The following is a 14,506-nucleotide window of genomic DNA, read 5'->3' as shown; positions in this document are numbered from 1 at the left end:
GGCCAAAGTCAGATGTCCCTTTCCCAGGGTATCAGCAAGTTATGCTTGAAAGAGCAAGAGCTGCAGAAGCTCAAGGAGTTTGTGACAAAGTGCTTTTGCCATCGTTTCAGACACTAGGACCTGACTCAGTATCTGCCTCGCAAACACCGGTGTGCTGAACGCTGCCAGGTGCTGAGGTCAGGAAACTCACCTCAGGCTTTGCTCCTCTCCAAGAAGAAACAGAGAGACCTAAGGCAGACAACTCGAGAGCGATGTAAGCTGCTGATGTGCTTACCATACATGATGCATGCTGAAGCACTGTGGCATTTTCCATCAGGGAGATTCATTTTTTCCTCCTTAAACCCAAAAAGGATGAATTTATTTCCTATCACAGTTACAAAATTCAAGTCCTGTTCCCTTTCCTTGCAGCCTAGGAGCTTAGTCGTTGTTCCAGAAAGGCTCCACAGCATGGAGACCACACTGTGTGTCTGCTGTGATTCAGTGCCAGAGTTCCTGCTACAGGTAAAATAAACGAACTACAATCACTGCCGTCGTAGCACTGGGGGCTTTAGAGTTCACTATAAAGCTGTCAGTTGATATGCAGGGTATGCATAATACAAAGAACAGAGGGTTTTCTACACCTTGCCATCTCACTGCTCAGTCCGGCACAGCCACACAAAGCCAGGCTGGGCTCCACGAAGCCTTGCAGCGCCCTCCTGCAGGACCAATTCCATCCGTACCCCTCCTGGTGACTGCCCAGCTATCCCATGTTAAAGGCTTCCCACAGCTAATGCCCCAAAATCACAGTAAGTGCTGCATGTCCCTTGCTACAAAGATGCTTTTTCCTAACATAGCCTAATTCTTGCTTATAGCAATTTATAATAATCTTTTCTACGCTATTCTTCAAGGCAGCTCTGCTGCTCAAGGTGAACCTCTGCATAAATGGGGCATGGCAGGGTGTGGTGCAGCTGCTGCACTGTGCCTTGGATCAGGCGTGAATGCCAGTTCCCAAACGCAGAAAACACATTAAACCTGAGACTTCGCCCCGCACACAGCCAGCCTACTTAACATGATTTAATTAAAAGGAATCAAAGCAATCTAATTATTCCAAGAGAATGTTTCTGGAACAATGCCCAAATTTGAAAAAGACAAATATAAAATGCTTCACAAAGAAAGAAGCTGCAAAGAAAGAAGTTACTAAGAAATCAGAGTAAGGAAACCGGCAGCTCTGGGGGTGAAGGCGCACAGCCCCTGCCCAGGCGCTCAGCCCCACTCGTGCTGCTCAAGAGATGAAGGCTGCAGCTCGGTCCCTGCTGTTGCACCAGTTGGTTCAGTTCACACTGCCTGGAAGGACAGAGGGACCAAAAATAAAAATTAAAAAACCAGAGGGGGAGATGCAACAGCAGGGTCTGAAGTGACAGGAAAATTGCTGCTAAACTTTGGGACTCGGCTTTATCAAAATAAGCAAGACAATTTGGAGATTAAAAAAAAAAACACAAACCCACCTGCACCCTGAGATGTTTGAAGACCTGCTAATGATGAGCACTAAAAATACCGGATTTGGTTTTCCTAAAAGTGTAAGGAGCAGAACTGAACGAATGCAGACTGTGGGTTTTAGGGGGCAGCTGTCAGTCGGATGCAGGATGTTCTCCAAACGTCTGGAACAAACCGGCTCAGACGTACAACAGGCCCCTATCTGTCAAGCAATTTCACAGCCAGATAATTGGATGCCTGTTATGCCACAAAGCAAAGCAACACAATCGACATTTTACTTATGGGTTGCTGTGGTGGTTTTTGAGTTTTTAAATAAAAAACTATTTAACACACTGCAAGCGTATAAAACACTAAAAAAGAAGATTACGAAAATGATGGCAAAGCATTTGTAGTTAGCTTAATATAAAAAAAATGTTGAGTACTGTAATAATTTGGAAAATGAAAAGTGCCAACAAGAAGAACGCGCATGCATGTGTAAGGAAACAAATTATGGTGAAAATACTGGAGATTAGCAGAGACATTTAAACCAATAACACCCCTACAAGCACATGCTTTTGGCTTGATTTTCAGGCTTGCATAAAAATTCTGCCAACCTGCATCTCCATTACAAAAGCAAAGTGGAGAGACGAGCAATATTTCCTCTTTTTAGTACTTCAGAGCTAATTGCCACAGAGCTTACCTCAATGTATCTGTATTTCACCAGTAATTACCGTGTAACTGTTGATGAAAAACATCTTGATGTTGATCAAAACACCTTGATTTGTGTTCCATTGTTTCTTTTCTATATTTTTATTAGATTCTAACAATCAATGAAGGAGCACCAACGCATTTACTGTGCTCAGGCACAATACTCAGAGCCACAAATGACAACACACACAACTCAAACTACAAAATCAAAACCTTTGTCCCGTGCCAAGTATGGGCAGGGCTTTGACTTAGCTTTAAGATACAGGAACAGCCTGAACAGCCTGTGTGTACCGCACACACAAAACACAAGCATGTGTAAAGTTGTTAACGTAGCAGGCAGCAAATAAAAGCTCTTGATAAATGCTGTTATTATTCTGGGACTTTCGCAGTGCAGAATTAAGCAGCTCCAGATATGAAAAACTGAAAGGAGCCCTTTTTAATTCGTTGGCCAGTACGTTAAAGTCTGATCCTGAATTATGGTACAGGAAAAAGCAATTCTAATCTTTCAGCGTTGCTCTAGGCTTTAGTTACTACGTCAGGAATATCAGCGTGGTAACTGGCACACCAGTAATACAGGATAACAAAGTGGCTCAGGAGAACCTGAAAAAAAAAAAAAATCACCAACAATGTGACCCCAAATCTGCAAGAGCACGGGGTTTTTACGGTGATGGGCTGGGAACATTTCGTTACCACCGGCCCTTCTGAAGGCTTATTAAAAGACTTGCATGAAAAACTCTTCATAAGGACAGCAAAAATATAGAGCAGATAAGCCTAAAGAAAAATTACCCTCCGTGCCACTGACAGAAATAGAGATAATAACTTCTATGTATATCCAAATCACATGTCTGCCTCCCGCCAGCGGCGGCTGAGCGCGCAGGACGTGGCCAGGCTGCAGCCAGCTCCCGGCCACCCCTGGGCAGGTCAAAAAATGAACTGAGAGTGGTCAAAAAACGAACTGAGTGCATTTAATTTGCATGGCAGGGAATTCTTTTAGATCCTTGGTTACGTGACTTCAAAGAAAATCAACTGATTAAGAGCAAAAATTAGGAAAAAATGCTGTAATGCTTATTTCAGTATTTACTACTTGTAATAAAGCAAAATGAAGGCAGGGCATCTTAAGTATTGATAAGCTTTTGTTTTATTTTAAAGCATTCCTTAAACAATAATCCATGTTTAAAGCAGGAGCAGGGGAATAGAAGGATTTATACTTGCATATTAACAAATACAACAGGAATAGCTTAGATAAATTAGAAGACTACAGCACTCACATTTTTATTTGCTTATTTTAAAATCATTCTATAAAATCATAATGTAGTAATAGGCAGGGAAATAAAAAGGGATCAAAAATTCAGCAAGCTTTACAAAAGGCTTAAATTATATACTGGTGAAGTAGAAAGGTAGAAGTGAAAAAAAAAAAAAAGTAGAAAGGAAGCTCGCCTTGTGCCATTTTTTGGGTCTTTTTAAGGACTGGAACTTCGATTTTATTGTTCTTGACTGGATGCTGACACTCCCCCTGGTTTCCATTTCTCTAAATGTCAAGTTAGATTCCTTCTCTGAATATTCACAAGTTCTTTATAATCACTTCCAGTCCTCTTTGTTAGGGAACTTCCCGATGACGAGTAGGAAGAAGAAAGGAAAAAATCCCAGAACTCCAAAACGAGCTGGAGCAGGCAGGCAAGTTCATGTACACACAGCAGTGGGGAAGTTAGCTGCAGATCGGGTAAACCACAGGAAATCTCTGCCTCCTCACTTCTTCCACAAAGCCTTTCAAAACACCCTAGCAGTTGATGGTCCTAATAACTTCCACTACTAACTGCTTTACACCTGTTAATTCCCTTAAAGTTACCTTCATTACTATGGACTCTGATCCCATAATTTCGATGCTTTTCCCCTCGTTCTGACACTGAGCTGGCAAACTCCCAAGTTGTGTGATGCTGGAGCTCTCTCAGCGACAAGCCACCTACCTCATTCCTAGCAAAAACACTCTGCTCCTTGGTTACTTCAAAACTGTGATTAATATCCCGGCCCTGTGAGCTACAGCGATGTAATTGCAATACTGATTCAAACACATTTTCCCTTTATCAAAGAAAGATTTGAGATCCTCGATTTACACCATCTTTGGAAACGCATCAAAGAGCCGACAGATTTAGAACTGTACAAGAATATTTGTTTGTTGTTTTTTTTTGCACAATTTCACAATAAACGAGCAATTTGTGTGGGAAAGAACTCTTTCATGAGAAGCAAAACCAAGTGCAGACCTTCCTTGACTCCGGTGCTCATTTTGGGGTTCCTGTACCATCTAACCAGGTGCAGTCTCTTTCTGCAGGCTCAGATGTTGATGGGGTTCTCCCCTCCCTCCCCATAAGCTGCTGTTAGTGCTCGGGCTCAGACTGCAGCCTGCTCCTTCAGTGCCCAAGAAGGTAACAAGCAGCAGTCTCTCCAGGCAGCTATTTTCACAAAATGTTTAGGACATTAACTTAAATCCTGAATTTTCAATCCTCAAGAAAGAAACGGCGTGTGATGCGTTAGGGTTGCTGGGCTACGTAGTAGATGCAAGACAACCACACGCTGCGTGGTTGTAAAACCCCGCCTTCCTCTGGAAATCTGTCAAAAATAGTCAATCCTTGGAACTCATTAGCAGCATGTTCAGCACTAGCCCATTACAAGCATTTGTTTGAAATAGCCCTTGCTACAACAGTACAAAGGATGCCTGGTAAGAAATCTGGGTCCATTTCTCTAAAGGATCTCTGACAGTTCGTCCAAAACCCATGTACTCATGCAGCTGTTTTCCACATCCACCCCAAACAGGGAAACAGCAGCAAAACCTACATAAGACAAATCCCCTGCAGGCACCACAAGACCTCGCAGTCACCCATGGTCACACAGAGCCCGGGAAGGCTTCTGCTACGACAACTTTGTCCCAAACTATCTGGCAAAGTCTGTCTAGCAGGGAGCTTGGCAGGCAGCCTGCAGTCCCACAGAAGGTTTTCGGAATTTCACAACATTTGCACTGATGCAACTTTGCTGGTCGTTTCGTCGTTTCCTTCTGCTTGCAAACACGAGCGCCTGCCCAGGACTCTGCTGCACCAGCTCAGAGTGCACAAAGCAGGTGGCAGAGAAGTAAAGCACTGCGGGAGCACGCTATGGATAACAGCAGAGATCGATTCAGCAATGCAAGAAGCGATCTCAAATGTCTGCCTGCTACCCATCAACCAGAAATTGAATTGCCCGCAAGAACAACCTGCTATGAGCACAGTAACTCTTACATCAGGTACACGCACGCAAATACAAGTTATGCTGAACTGTATCCACAGATTCCAGGCTTTTTAAAACAATAGAAACATCTTTTATTTTAGGTGATGAAGTTACCTTTATGTAAATTCATGAGGATAATCAGAGAGCTACACACAGTTTTTTGTTGTAAGCAGAAGAGATTGTACTAGAAATCCCAACCCGGTATTAAAAACAACAGCTTAACTTGGTTAATACAAACAATGATTATTTTTTTTCTGATTATTAGTTATTGATAGCTTGAAAAAATATTAATTACAGTGAAGAAATACCTTTACTTAAGGATACTTCAGTTTAAAAGCTAAATTAAGCCACAAGAAAGACTCGTTGAAGGCTTTGGGAAGCCCTCTGTAGATATCTGGCTGCATTTTAAAAATCCATCTCAATCTCCTAGAACATAATATATTTGCAAGCAGCCGAGACTTAAACAGCTTAATTTGCTAGATGTCTAGGACAAAATGCATTACTAGAGCTAAGCTGTGCGGGTGGAACATTTATTCACTTGACTGGAGTCAGCACTGTAGTGACTTTACCTTTCCTCTGCAGAGTCTTTGACCTTGCTTTTAAGTCCAATGTGAAATGAATTCTAAAGTACCTAATCCACGTTGTGTGGATTCAGTATTCAATAATACTTCCAAAAAATACCTTTGAGCAGTCTGTTCAGAAGAACTGATGTTGACAGGGAAGACAAAAACCAGGAGTGCTAACCTTGAGTATCTGCTGCAATGGATTCAGGACAGGCACAGGAGTTCCTCAGCAGTTACCAGCAGCTACGTACCGCCAGCTTGCTCCAGGACATACAAAAAATTGACCTATCAGCCTACACGGTATGGGAAGAAGCCCTCCCTTCTTATTGAAATAAACAAACAGTTTGAGATGGCTGTGCAAACAATTGTGTGTTTATAAACAACAGGAATTGGTAAAAACTTCAGTCTGCTTCTCACGCCAGATGCCTTTCCTCTGTCTGGTATTTTGGTGGCTCTGACAGGTCACACCACAAAATACGCTAACAGGATTTTAAGTACAGACCAGGACACATCTTTAAAACCTACTTAGTCAACACAACTCCTAAGCGACAGTGTCATTTTAGTGCTATTCCATCTTTATAACCTCTATTTTAAGAGCTCTTTAAAGTTTCAGGCTCTTCCTCTTCTTGTTTCTTAGATATTAAACCAGGACGTAACGCCGAGCCCAGTTTTGGCTGCAGGACCACAGTCGGGTGTGTGAATGAAAGCTCAAACCAGCTGCTTTTATATTCTGCTCAACGTGCATTGTCCTCAACAGGACGTTCAACAGGTGGGACTGCTGTCCTGCGCTCCTGCTGGGGTAAGAAGGTGATCTTCTCAAGACTAAATAATAATTTAGTAATTTCAGGTTTTCCTCTGATTACAAAGCAATTGCTTCATGAAGCGATGTTCAGATTAAGGAACATCTTAATGGGTTAGGAGAAGGAAAAACAATCATCCAGAGCTCTACGCTTTAAGAGAGGAATTAAAATATTTTGGGCTTTTCTCATTCTGCCTGAGCTACGAACAAGAATACAAATGTAAAGAGTTTTCTCTCTTAACGCTCTAAGTTTTGTGCAAAACAGATGTTTAGGCAGTAAAAAGCTTAAATTGCCTAATAAAGCACCATTTGCACATTCAAGTTTGCAATGACAGAACCCTTGTCCAGTGGATCCCAGTGCTATTTACCAAAGCACCAGGGGCAATGCGAGTGGACCTGCAGAAGGCTCCCCCCGTCTGTAATCCCCAGCGATTCCCCACTCTCCCGGGAACACAAAGACAAGGTATTTTTAAATAGGTCATGCAGAGGCTGGGTGGTAATTACAGAAAAACGTTAATCAGATTTGAGCAGGCAGAGCTGCTTATCTCTGTCAAGAAGCCTTGCTAATATCAGGTCTTTCTTCACATCTCAGGACAAACAGACATTCAGAGCACAATGGTTGTATGGAAATACTCCAGCATACAGAAGCCTTGCTTCTCTGCCAATTCTGGCCTCACTTTGATGACAAAATACAAAACAAACCAGGAATTACACAGCACGTGGATGGATCTCATTGTCAGAAGGCTATGGAAAGCGAAACAAGAGAAAGCCCAGTCGCTGAACTCTTGCATTCATACAAAGGATCCTGATATTGCTAGGAGGTCCTGGACCGTACCCCCAGCACCTGAAAAGCATCTCAGAGGTAGTGTCAGGGGGTCCCACCATGGCAAGGCAGACCCAATGCTGCCCGAATGAAGTGTGTGGCAGGGGAAGGGAATAGGTAAAATAAGAGCCTGCTTCTTGTCCCTGTGCCCTCAGCAGTTCAGAGGCGTTTTTCACTATTTATCATACTCACAATTTGTGTTTTTCTGGCTAAACTACCCATTCTTTCAGAGGAGTATTTTATGAAATCAGCACAGGGCTAACAAACTCAGAACAACACCACAACAACTTTTCAGACAGAATAACTGCTTTTGGCAGTTATACTTGTTGACCCCCTGTTCTCTGATGAACTTTTTTTTTTTTCCAAAAATATGCTAGTTTTTGCTGAAGACGGTTGATCTTTAACAAGACAGCAAAGGATTGATACAGCAAAATTTTGCAGAGCCCAAAATAGCTGCTAAACTCAAGCGGCTCTTGGGAAATAAACACAACAAACATAGCCCCCTTAGGAAAACCTAGTTTTGTTAAACAAGGTCACAGTGTTGGGCTTCTTTCCCTTTTTTCCTTCTTCTGTTTTTGTTACCTGTTCCTATGTCTACTGAATAAGGAGACCAAGTACACATTTTTCCATTTCCCTCTTTGGAATTCTGTAATATTTCTTTTACAGGAGCAATTAGTATTTGTTGTTGTTTAACAAGAAAAACCCCACAGAAATAAAGGAAAAGTATGACTCAGAGAGAGACCAATAATTAGGTCATGTGTCCAATTAGTTTTCGTGCTTAAGTAGTTACTCTTTAGGAAATGCTCAACCTTTGATGTGCAGCAGGCAACCTACCAATTAATTAGGCAGAAGGAAGCAATGCAAGGAATGAAACCTCAGAAACCGTATCAAAGCCCAGAGATATCTAATGAGGGGAACAACAGCATCAACAACAGAAAACATGCACGAGGAGGTAGACGCTTCAAATGATCTTCAAGTATCTTGGCTGCGCTTCCTTTTAAATTAAGACAAAACTGTTGGGAAGCAGACGAGAAGAAAGAAGGAAGAAGCCTCGTTTGATCAGAAAAGCATCAGTTTCCTTGAAGACTTGCCAGAAAAAAAAAATTATATATATAATTTCTCTCTATTCTACGAGACGTTTCCCCAGACATTGTCACTCACTGGTGGAAGCAAGCTGCAAGAGGCACCACACACCATATGATATTCAACTGGGGAAAAAAAAAAAACAAAACTATTTGAAAACCTGCAGAATTAAGCACTATGGGACATACATACTGCTAAGAGCCAGACACCAACAACACAGAAGAAAACGATGATATAGCCAATGAACATTTCTGTTAATGCTGTATGAGGAAGGGAAAGGGATGAAAGGGATGCCCACTGGGGACTGGCACCGAGTTCGTCGTTCCCTTAGGCCAGGCTCCTGCCATGGCGTCAGTGCAAGGTTGCTGCAGTCGCTGCTCCTCAGCTCCGGCTCCTCTTTGAGCTGAGGGAAAAACGGGTGCAGCCACATCGATTAACGGCGTGGAAACACCTAGGACATACCTTGATCTGCCAGACTAATGAGTTCAGATACGTTACTAATATGTGATGTTAATCTAAGTTATGCAGTTCTCTTATTGATGCTCCATACGGAACAGAAGCCAGCTTGCTGCGTGACAGCACCCACAACATTTATTTACACACTGTCCTCAGTGCCAGGGACATTACAGATGCAGAAATTCTCAACTATCAATACCTGTTTTCAAGCCAACATCTCCAAAAGTTAACTAGAAATACATTTAGTCTGGCCTTCCAGATCTCTCTAGCCCTTCCCCTACCAGATGTTTTCATTCCCCATCACAGGCCACTCTCCTTCACTCCCGTGAGGTCCATTCAAGTGGAGCTATAAGGAAATACTAACAAGAAATCCCATTAGACAATCAAAACACAGCATTAGTGGAGATGATTGTCTTTGGGAGAGAGAAAAAAAAGAGGAAATGGAGAGAAGAAAGAGACAACAGTGTAGCACCTGAATTAGAAGAAAATCAATACTGTAATTGACCGACTCTTCCTTTGTTTTATTTAGGCAAGTGGCTGGGAGAAAAAAAAGTCTGTGGGATGGAACATTTGAAGCTCTTTGGCTTTGCTGGTGTTGGTTACTGCAAAGTAAAGAAGTCCCAGAACTGCTGGCCTTAAAGGACAGGAGGGGGAATGGGGGAAATAGATGTTGCCCAGATGACAAACAGACCTTGCTGTGGCTACATCCTACAGAGAGGCACAGACCTCTCGTGCTCCTTTAACTGACTTATCAGAGGGTGTAAAAATTTCTCTCACCAAAATCCTCTTTATGTCAGTTCGCTAGCTAATGATCCAAAACTCACTTAAAATTCCTTCTTGAGCATTTCAGAAGACTCTTACTTGCTCCCCAATTTTCGTTAAGAATTACAAAAACCTCTACTGGTGCTCCTCCTCTTTGAAGCCTCCAAATCTTATTTCTTTCACTGATCTCATATACCAACAGAACTGACCTATGACCTTATGCTCCGGGCTGTTCCAAACCCATTTCCCTCAGTACATTCTCTTCCATCTGCTCATCACATCTTCAAACCTCCCCTGGAAGCACTTGCTGCTTGTTCCTGTCTCGTACCATGCTGCAACATCTCCCAACACGCACACTTAGGCTTCTGGTCCATTAAGACCCTATCACATTGATTGCTATTATTTTTTATTTTACGGTCCCTCTGTACCCTCCTATTTGTCTACCTCATTCCCATTCGAAGAAATTCTTTATCCAGAGGGCGGCGAGGCACTGGCAGAGACTGCCCAGAGCAGCTGCGGGTGCCGCATGCCTGGAAATGCTCGCGGCCGTGGGCAGCCTGGGCTGGTGCCCATGGCAGGGGGTTGGAGCTGGACAGGCTTCCAGATCCTTTCCAACCCAAAGCCTTCTGTGATTCTCTGAATCTCTTTCAGGTCACAAGCTGTGCAGCACGGCTTCCATTTCATCTGTACAGCACCTTGCTTGAGCCAGCCTTCCTCCAGCAGCGGTGCTCCCGTGTGCTGCGGTGGTACCATTAAAAATGAAATTAAGCCTTACGGAACCACCCCCGTGGGAGACACAAACACCCCTCATTTGTCTCACAGCTAGCTGTGCAAAGACAACCGCATGGCACAAACTCTCAGGAAAAGAAAGGTTTTATAAAAACGGAGAACACCGATTTTAGACAAGACCAGCCCCCCTGCCCCCCCTGTTAAGAAGGCTCTTCACAAGCAACGGAGGAATGTAAGTGCCTCTGAGCTGGCTTTCTTAACCTAACCTCTGCTCAGGAAGGATCACAAACAGCATTTTTTGACCTTCCAGTGGCAGGACTGGGAAAGTTTCTGTAAGGGAATAAAGAACAGTGTTGTAAAAAGCATTTGGTGTAGGAGGGCCACTGGGATTCCTCTGGACTAGTAGAAATCACAACAGAAGTGTCAAAATTGAGTGTGGTAAGAGAAAGGGGAAAAATAACACCCTGTGAATTTTCTGGGCAGTTTTGAGTTAAAAAAAAAGATGGTCAAAAGCCATAGATGACAAAAAAAAAACTGTAATTCCATGCAAATTTAATGAACATATGCTCCAAACTACTTCATACCAGCTCCTGAATTATGTAAGCCGCGCATCATTCAACCTGCAGCTCTGCCTTTGGCTGCACAGCCCCGCGCTCATTCAAAGGTAAATGCACAGGAATGGAAACAAAGGCAAGTAATGGTCCTGCAAAGCCAGAAAGCCAAGTACTGAGACTTTTATTACAAGAAGGGGGGAAAAATATTGTCTGGCACCCTTCTAAGCATGAAGCCAGAAATCACAGGCCAACCTCATCTAGGAGCATTTTCCACGTTTACACGGGGTAATTGGGGCTCTTCATACAGAGGTACTGCAGCCTGGTTCAGACAGCTCCAGCCAAGAGGATGCAGAAAAAAATCTCTCAAACCAGCCTGCAGGAACAGCAGAAAGCTGAGCAGCACCTTCATCCTCTCCACTAACCCCTCTGCTCCAGCTCACAGCAAAGAGCTCCCAGTCCCAGGCTCTGCCCAGTAATGGATGTGAACTGGGACTTCAGCAACAGCTTCTGCTGATGAAATCCCACACTTGGCTACTGCATCACTGCAGGAACTCTGAACTCACAGAGCATTATTCCTAAGTTAAAAGTCAACACTCTAAAAACAGGGAAGTCCCTGCTTTTTGAATGGTGCAACACGTGATGCTGCCAAAATTAAACGTGCACACGAACACCATGGGAAATATTTGTTACTCACTGCCAGCACAGGCAAAGTATTGTCCTTGCTGGTCGTTCACTACAGCACCACACCTGATCCAGGCAGAATTCTGCAAAGGGTAATGAAAGACCAGAAGCAGAGAAATACCATTTCCATGCGATCAATATCTTATCTAAATACTTTAAGTACTGAGCACATGAAGAATCTCCAAAAGAATCTCAACGCACATTTTATTGTAGGCAATTAAAGTGATGGAAGGCGCTGTCCGGCTAAAGGCTCTCCTTTTCCATGGGCTTCTCCTGGCACTGCCTGCCAAAACCTTCAGCCTGGGTCCTGTAACCAGCAAGCCCCAGTTCTGCTCAGCTGCTCCAGCCATTCCCTAATCCAGGAGCCCACAGATTCCCCCAAACACCCAAAGAGCAGCTGCAGGGAAGGCTTTCTGTGGAGCTGCACTATGGGGTCCTGTGCTCTGAGCCTCCCCTACCTTTTCCTCATTTCATTCTCAGCTGCTTAGGCAGCCCCCCTTATCCCCTACCACCGAGCCTCCTTTCCAGATTACCCTCAGGTCTAACCCCTTCTATGCCCAGTGGAACTCAAAGCCCATGGCAATACTGGAGAAGGGCTCTCATTTTTTTCTCTCCATTTTTTCACTAGCTCCTCAATCATCTTTGCACCGAATTGCAAGGCCTCTTACTTGTTCAGACAAAAACCTTCAGAGATAAATTCTTCATTGTATGCCTGCAGCTTTGTCATCTCCTACTTGCTTCCCCCAGTAAAGATTTTCATTTGAGAATTGCAGTGAAATGACTGAATATTGTTTAACTGCAGTATTTTGCAGATGAAAGAATGGCTGAAGTGTTTCTTACTCCTGCAGCACACAAATTTATGTAGCTACACAACAATAAAGCAAAGTCTTAAATTTAATCAGAAGAAATACTTCAAGCAATGGCAAGCTGATAAATTATTTAGAAAGGGGCTCAATAAGACCTAGAGGGAAATTGGCATCAGCTGTGCAGCCTGGGAGCTCCCAGAAACAAAGAATTTCCATCCTTGTCCCTTCTAAGGCTTTTTCACCTAAGCTATTTGTATTTAACAAAAATGGGCATTTATTCAAACATCATCTTACAATTACAGGCAGACCAGAGCTGCACTGGTAGTGGTGTTAAAGGACTTTTCACACAGCATTTATTATTGGGACAGTACTGGAAGGACTGACAAGCCATTTACCAGCAGATACCACTATTTGTGCATTCACAATACGATATTGATGCTAGGCACTTCCTAGCTTAAGGACCCACAGTAACAAGCCCGTAACACCGACTATTTCAGAAGATTTTAATGATTTGGTCTTTTTCCAGACTGCCTAGTTTTCCCAGAATTGTCTTCTTCCCATCAATTCTTCAACCATTCCAAAACACTGAGAACTAGACAAAACTAGATGTATTAGTATTTATATGAAAGGTCTAGGAAATTCAATAATGTTCCTATTGTTTTATTGCAGATGGCACATCAACTTCTCTTTATTACTGCAGAAAACTCAAGAGCCCTGTAGAGTGCAATAAAACGGTACGTGTTTAGCTTTGCAATGTTTCAAAGGGCTGTGATTTACTGCTACGAACCAGGCACCTTGCACACAAACATCTGAGTTCAGTAATTGCCTCATGTTTTGTGCAAACTCTACAAGGCAGCGTGAGGTCAGCCCACACACAGAGTACCTGCTGCTCCTCGATGCCTGTCCCTCATCCTCAGTAATACGGACTCTGTTATTAAAGAGCTGGGAAAGGTTTGTTGTCACCTTTGCATCAAGATGTTTTACTTCTCCCATTCGGTCGCAGGCACTGTTTATATTTTCTGCCAAATCTCTGGGCTGCCAGATAGATTAAAAAAATTGCCAATGCACCAAAAGGAAAAACACCAAAGTAAATTCTTCTGTCTTAAATATACACCATACTTACACGCTTCAAGACAAACCCTTCTTATATAAGCATACTTCCAAACACTTCTGGAAAAAAGCATATCCACCGAACATTTGAAGTGTTATGTAGAAAGCTACCCACAGATTTAGCAATGTAAACATCTCACCACTAAATACAGCACTTCTCCTTCAGGTAACACATCCAGCCTTCGCTGAACGATGAACTCAGTTCTCAGCAGCCAACCCTGAACAAGGGGGTAGGGAAGTAACGCACACAGGCAAGAAATAAAGAACCTGCATTACATGTATTTCTTCTCAAACTGCTCTGCATATATTATTTCCATCAAGCTTGAGTTAAAAAGCAGAAGAGGGACTCAGAATGCATACAATGAAGTCCTTCACCAGCATCCTTTATAAACCACACGCACCAACAACTCTTTTTTGGTGAAAAAAAAATATTCTCAGCATCTGGCAAAAGAAAAAAAATTTTTACTGTTGCAAAGATAACCCCAAAGCCATTTATCTTTTATCTGAAAGTACTGGTCCTTTATGAAGGAATGGAAGATGTGGGTAAAGAAAACAAAATCAACCCCCCCCAGCTCTCCAGAAGGTGCAGCTCCCTGCAGGAACAGCCCCTCAGAGCTGGTAAGTTCCGCGCTCACACAAAGCATTGGCAGTGGCGATCTATCTTTATTGATTTTATAAATTACGAAGAAACGAGCAAACAAACATAACCCAGCACAGTTTAAATA

At 43.0% G+C, this 14,506-nt stretch overlaps 1 protein-coding gene and 1 long non-coding RNA gene across 5 annotated transcripts in view; one reads left to right on the top strand and one right to left on the bottom strand.

The window, feature by feature from the left end:
• RPTOR (regulatory associated protein of MTOR complex 1) overlaps positions 1 to 14,506 on the bottom strand; it is a 135,415-nt gene that overhangs the window by 109,334 nt on the left and 11,575 nt on the right. The window lies entirely within an intron of this gene.
• LOC119713156 (uncharacterized) lies at positions 5,205 to 13,604 on the top strand. The gene is made up of 3 exons (XR_005260097.2): positions 5,205 to 5,431; positions 6,616 to 6,777; positions 13,341 to 13,604. It is a non-coding gene; the product is annotated as an uncharacterized lncRNA (long non-coding RNA).

This window comes from Anas platyrhynchos, chromosome 19 (assembly GCF_047663525.1).
Source record: "Anas platyrhynchos isolate ZD024472 breed Pekin duck chromosome 19, IASCAAS_PekinDuck_T2T, whole genome shotgun sequence".
Classification (NCBI taxonomy): Eukaryota; Metazoa; Chordata; class Aves; order Anseriformes; family Anatidae; genus Anas; species Anas platyrhynchos.
Note: the sequence above shows the minus strand (reverse complement) of the source record. Positions and strands in the feature narration are given on the sequence as shown.